This window comes from Phyllostomus hastatus, unplaced genomic scaffold (genome assembly GCF_019186645.2).
Source record: "Phyllostomus hastatus isolate PE091 unplaced genomic scaffold, TTU_PhHast_1.1 phas_scaffold_21, whole genome shotgun sequence".
NCBI classification, from domain to species: domain Eukaryota; kingdom Metazoa; phylum Chordata; class Mammalia; order Chiroptera; family Phyllostomidae; genus Phyllostomus; species Phyllostomus hastatus.
This window is the reverse complement of record NW_025334017.1, coordinates 38002151-38008506: the sequence shown is the minus strand read 5'-3', so window position 1 is coordinate 38008506 and position 6356 is coordinate 38002151. Positions and strand designations below refer to the sequence as shown.

Here is a 6356-nt window from a genome sequence, read left to right as displayed (position 1 = left end):
GGTAAACCAGGTGGAATGGGAGGAGGGCTCTGACAGGGAAGTGGTGGGGACAGAGAGAGTGGCTCCCACTGGGACTGGGAGGGGACTCCAGGGGACGCTGCATGACACAGGTGAAGAGGGAAACCTCCAAGGATGCGGGAGTTTGGGACCCACAGAGAGAGAGGAGCTAAGAATATAGATGAGCCTTCACCAGGAAGGGAGCTGCATGAGCAAAGGCCCAGAGAGAGGACAGCCTCAGTATCTCCAGAAGCCGCCGGGAAAGCCAGCTGAGTTTGCAGAAGCAAATGTCCTCAGGGGGGAGGGTCCCGATACGCACATACGCTTGGAGAAATAGTAGAGATTTCAATGAAATATTAGCATACTGAAAGCTCTAAGAAGGTCCTTTCTTTAACGGCAAATTTGTATCTACAGTACGTCCTCACTGAACATCATCACGGATAGGTTTTTGAATGCTGAACGAAACCAACTTTACTGTAGCTACATGACATTAAGAAGTAATGGTGTTTGAGAACCTGCCGTATTTAACTGTGTTAAACAGGTAAACAAATTTATCTGGGCAGGAAAGACTTCTATCACCCAGACGCAGAGTGCTGGAAGTGTGGGTTAGCACCATGCCCAGGAAGAAGGATGCGGCTGCGAGGCGTCTAGCAGTCTGCTCGCGAGCACACTGCAGGAGCAGGGAACTATCCGCGCCGCAGCGGGACAGGGTTCCAAGGCCTCGGCGCTCTCTTCCCTACCACACTGTCGACTGTTCATCCGGAAAGGAAGGAGAAGGCAGTGGTCTTTAAGCATTTTTGCCCTCGAATGCCCTAATAGTGATTTGAAAGATTATGTACCCCCTTACATATTCCTTAAGTTAACCTATGTTTCTTCTTCATCAATTTAAATAATTGCAAAGGGTAAAATTTCTACATCTTATCTTATTGGAAATTTAAATATAAAAGAATACATCACTTTTTAAATTAATCCAGTGGCATAAAGATTCCAGACTTTTGACACCACCATCTAATTAAAAAAAAAAAAAAGAAATAAGAAACATGGAGGAGCTTTTACTCCAGCGCAAAAAATTCCGAAGACAGCGTAAGCACTTCAGCACAGGAGCGAAAAACGCTGGGTGGCCAGGAAGCCAAGGTAAGACCAGGGCGTCAGAAGGAAGGCTGCATAAGCTGACCTACGAAGGTCACCACCCCTGCGCTCCCTACTCGAAAGTACAGGCAGCTGATTTTGTCTCTTCTAACTAACTGCCCACGATGAAACGACTGACCCACAAGCTCATTTGATCGAAGTCTGGTGGTTACGCGACCTTTCTGGGAGGGGGGCAGTCATGAGGACTGCCGCCCCCCACAGCGCAGGCGCAGGCGTGAACACAGTTACCCAGCAACGCGGCTGGAAAGATGAATGCTAATATGGAAAATTCCATTCCTGAACCCTTCACAAGACCCCCTTGTCACGTTAGCCCACTCTGTCTCCAGCTTTTGAAAGCGGCCGAGCCCGGCCGGCCCCGGACCCAGTTCAGAGGACTTTGCTTTCCTCTGTGTGCTCAAGCATGAGCTTAATAAAATCTGTCTGGAAGTTGCTCTGGGGTTCCCCCTCGATTTCTGTCTTGGGGAACCCAAGAACCCGGACACGGACAAAAATTCTGTATCACATCTTTGCACCTTAAAAACCACATTTTCATTCTTCTCCCATCACAGAATTTTTTTCTTATTGTAACATATTTTCATGTTTGGAGATCTTTTATTGATCAACCATTAAAACTTTTTGGCAATAAACATATGTTTCCACAGTGAAAAATAATTATTTCTTGCAACTCCAAGGTTCCAAGTTATAAAGCAAATTTTGTTTGGATTGAATCATCATTATAATTACTATTAGTTCACAACTGATTAAAATAACATATGTGTATATGCTATACATTTTAATAAGGATCAGCCATGAGAGTAAAATGCTTTTGGAAATGCTTCTCTAAATGGTAAATATGGGTTGAGGTTATATTTCTCTAATAGTGGCTCTGCAGATATCAACATTTTAGATTGTCCTTTTGACTGGTACCTGGGAATTCTTGCATTGTATGGCTGAAAAGTGTGTCTTTTCTTTGTTGCAGAATGGGTGAAAACGGGGCAAGGTCCTGGGAAAGGAGAGTTGGCTTGCTTTCTGATACACCTCGGTCGTGTACAAGAATAAGAATAAGCATTTACTCACTGTAGACCTGGAAGTCGTTTCCTCTAAGATGGTTTTTCCTGTACCCATCTGTGCCTTGGGAGGTTGTCATGTGGCTATAGCCCAGTTTGAAGACGGCGTAGAAAAGAGAAATGACCCCGATGACAGGATGCAGGGTCACGTTGCTCATAACTGGCTGTGTTCCCCTAAATACATTACTTACCCTCAAGGGGGTCAGGCTCCTCCTGTTCCCCAGAACTCCCCACCCAGGACCCACAGTCGGACCCCCAGGCACCCTTCTGGGGACGGAGGTGATGATATCACCGAGTTTGCATTTATTACTGAATATCTCCACCTCATCATCTTTTCCAAGCAGTTGGATTTTGTAGTAGCCTCATCTCAACATATCAAACAGATTTATGAAATTAATCTTTGACCTTTGCAACAACTAGAAAAGAACTCAGATGAAGGGAATAGAGCTTTGGGGCATTTCTTTTCTTTTCTTTTTTTTTTTTTGATCAGATATTTGGTTTCCACAGCTTGCATGACTGATTCCGTGCTTCAATGACTCTCTTATAGCCTTAGCATGGAAAGATGGAAAAATTCCCATGACATTTTCAGGAAACATTTATTATAGATGATTTTATATGGCTGGTCAGAACGGGCTAACTGATTTTTCACAAGAACAGGATCTGGCAGAAGGCCTGGCCTCCTTTGGCCCCCCTCTTGCCAAAACTCACTCCAGAGCTGACTTGGAGGCCTCTCGATGTCCTATATGAGGTCAGATTGAGAGACAGCTTGGGTGGGGGTAACCTTTTCACTTACAGTGAGGTAGGGGCCCTCTCCATACCCATGTTTCTGGGAAACGCAGGGCAAAGCTCAGTGGCTTTGTGTTCCTGGAAAGAACGTGATGTCCCATCATACGTGGAAGGTTGGGGAAGTCATGGAGGAGCCAGGCCCCACTCCATTCTCCAAGCTAACACGAAGGACAACGTAAGAAGATGGTTGCACACTCTTCTCTTTCTAATCTCCCCATATCGCTTGGGTTCCCCGGCCCAGCCCAGGGCTCAGCCTCAGCCTCAGCTACGTTCCCCTCAGGTAAGGCCACTTCGACTCCATCGGAAGAAGATTGGTCCTCACTCTGGCTCCCAAGGCAAAGACTGACACGAAGCAGGAGGTCTCTAAGGCTCAGGAAGGGTTTAAGTAGGATGCATCAGCATCAGATTTCAGCTTTAGATTCACTGCTCTGGCTGCAGCTGTGTGGAGGGTGTTCCGTTGTCATTCTGCCAGAGCAACCCGATGACTTTGACACGTGGGGGCTGCCCATCTTTGCAGTGAACGCTGACAGTACCCCTGGCTTGTGGCAGAAGGCGGATGCTATCTTTTTTGGAGATAAGCAAACCAGGTTGCATTTCTGAAAATGGAGATTTTGTTTTAGAGGGTCTTCTTCACTAAGCCATCTGGGTAGGCCTTGAGCTCTGGACTCAGGGAGTCCAGGGTCCGTTTGCCCACACCTCGGATTACTGTGTGACTTCAGGCAAGTTACTGACCTCATCTCACCTTCTTCCTCATCTGCAAACCTGGGAGAATAATTGTATCTACAGCACAGAAATTTTTGTGATGTTTCCGTTCCTGGCCTGTGTAAATATTACGCTATTTTCTTTCCTGAACCGGTGCTGCTGAAAGGGTCGGGGGGACGGGGAGACTGTGGTCAGGAGCCGGAGCAAAGGGGAAGTGTGTGCGCAGGGGCTGTGGGAGCGGGAGGGAATGGTGTCTCTGAGTCGGATGGGCGGACGGAGGTGCCACAGTTCTGCCTAAGAATAACACTGGTCCTATCTCCGTCTCAGTTCCAGCTCAGACATCTTAACTGCTGGCCTCTAGGTTGGTGGTGGTCCAACGCTTTTGTTTGGTCCCAGGATCAGATGGATCTGTGTAAACAGCTGGTACCTTGCGGCAGGTCAAGTAGTCAGCGTTCTCCAAAGAAACAGAAGCAACAAGGCTGTGTGTGTGTTTTTACTTATTTTAAGAAAATTAGCCTGCAGAGTTGTGGGGGCTTGGCAAGTCTAAAATCTACAGGATGAGCTGGCAGGCTGGAGACCCCCAAAAGAACTGGTGTTGGGGCCCAAAGGCAGCCTGCTGGCAGAGTCCCTTTCTGCTGGGAGGAACTCAGTCTTTGTTCAGCTGATTGGCTGAGGGCCACCCACATTATTTAAGGCAATTTGCTTTATTCAAAGTCCACCGGTTTCAATGTGTATCTCGTCCCCAAAACCACCTTTACGAAAGCATCCAGAATAACATTTAACCAAATACCTGGTTACCGTAGCCCAGCCGACTTGTCACAGCAAGTCAACCGTCTGGTAGGCGTGCGCCACCAGGGGGTCGAGGGCTGGATTGTCTTACGCCTGGCCCGTGCCACTCAATCACTCATCTTCCTGATGCTCGGAGGTGTGTGTGTGTGTGTGTGTGATCCTTACTCTAGCAATCCCCTTTCTGATTATGTATAAGATGTTATCGTCCAATACTACGTGATAGGATTTGCCTCGTTGGGACCGAACAGCTTTCTGGGCAAAAAAGCCCACTCTCTCTAGGCTGGTGTTGAGTGTACCTTCCATTACCGTGAACTGGCTGGAGGACAAATGCACGGCGTGCTGGGGTCTTTGACTTGGACGGATGTGCTGTAACGCATATGAGCTGGGGTGTGGGATATGCAGGGATCGTAACAGTGCAGCCCAGGTGGTGGAGAGGAAGCTGAACATAGCAGGTCAGCACCGGGAAAACCAACGGGCAGGAGCCGCTGCCCCAGGGGACAGCCAGCCTGGGGATCCACCCCTCAGTGTGCCATCGACATGGCAAGCTCCTTTTTTTTTTAACAGTGAAAAGGCACGGTATTGGTGTCGAGTGTCACACAACCTGCTTTGACTCACATTTTTTTGAGCCAATGATCAAAGGGTGCGAGGACAGCCACGGGGGCACTGCGCACAATGCGAACGTTTCACAAATTTGCGCGCCATCCTTGCGCGGCTGTCATGCTAATATTCTCCGTATTGTTCCAATTTTAGCGCACGTGCTGCCCAAACGACCACTAGATGCGGTAGGTTCTCATGAGTTTGTGCAGGTGGACTGGGAGGTTTCATCTGAAAGGGAGGTTCCCCCCTCCCGCACCACCACAGTGGGAGGTTCCAGAAGGTTGGCAGGACTCTCGGAGCCTGGGCAGTAGGGCCTGAGTGGGAGAGAGAGCAGCGTGAGTAAGGCTGGGAATGGGTCTTCATTCCGAAAGCTCCGGTTCGGGGGAGGAGGGAGCAGAGAAGAAACCCGGGCCTGGGGAATGGCTAGAGCAGACCCCAGGAGGTGGAGCTAAGGGTTCCGTGGTTTAGAGGCCATGCGGCGAGCCCAGGCCCACCCAGCACAGTCTAAGCAGCTGCAAGCAGTGAGACTCACCTCAGACCTTGCCTGTTGTTGCTGCTCAGGCTTCTGGCCCGATCCTTACAGACTAGAGACCGGGGGATTGAAACCGTGACAGATGCGGATGTCACTATTGATTGTGCCAGGCAGTGAGCAGGGCCAACAAGTCTGTGCGTGGGAAAGAGTGTCGATGAGAGCGGCGCCCTTGCTCCTCGCGGCGCTTGCCTTGCACCCATTCTTGGCTGAGGCCGGGAATGGAAGGACGGATGCAGATGAGGCAGTGGCCGACTCTTCCAGGAGAGGGCGCGCACGGCTTGTGTTTGTGTGTGCATGCGGGTTTTCTTTTTCCTTTTTTTTTGCTTTAATAAACAACTCATCCTGTAGAAGATAATGTTTCAGAATTCATAGAAATAGGACTTGTCTTCTAATCTACAAAGCTGATTCATGTACTTCCATGATTCCTAGGAGATCACATTTCTGATAGTGAGCTTTTTCCTCCTGGGAAGTGGTGGCAGAGGGAGGTGAGGAGCATGTTCTAGTCTCCTTGTCCCCAAACCCCTGCACTCCTCCCCCTCCCCATGGAGCTCACAGTCCGGCTGGAATTGAAGACCCATCTCCTGCTCTGACTCCAGGTGGACTCGGAGATGTAATGTGCTAGAGGTAAACACGATGGTGTCACTGGGTGAGGGAGGGGGAGGGGGACATTCAGCACCTGGAAGCTTTTTTGAGGGAAGGTGGAGACGTCAATGGAACCTGAAGGAAAGATAATATTTACAGTGGAAACCACGTTTTCC

The 6356-nt window shown here is 49.1% G+C and overlaps 1 non-coding gene across 1 annotated transcript; it reads right to left on the bottom strand.

The window, feature by feature from the left end:
- Window positions 1-5136: 5136 nt before the first annotated feature.
- Window positions 5137-5243, bottom strand: LOC123833422. Its single transcript, XR_006788255.1, has one exon. It is a non-coding gene; the product is annotated as a U6 spliceosomal RNA (small nuclear RNA).
- Between the last annotated feature and the right edge of the window lie 1113 nt (window positions 5244-6356).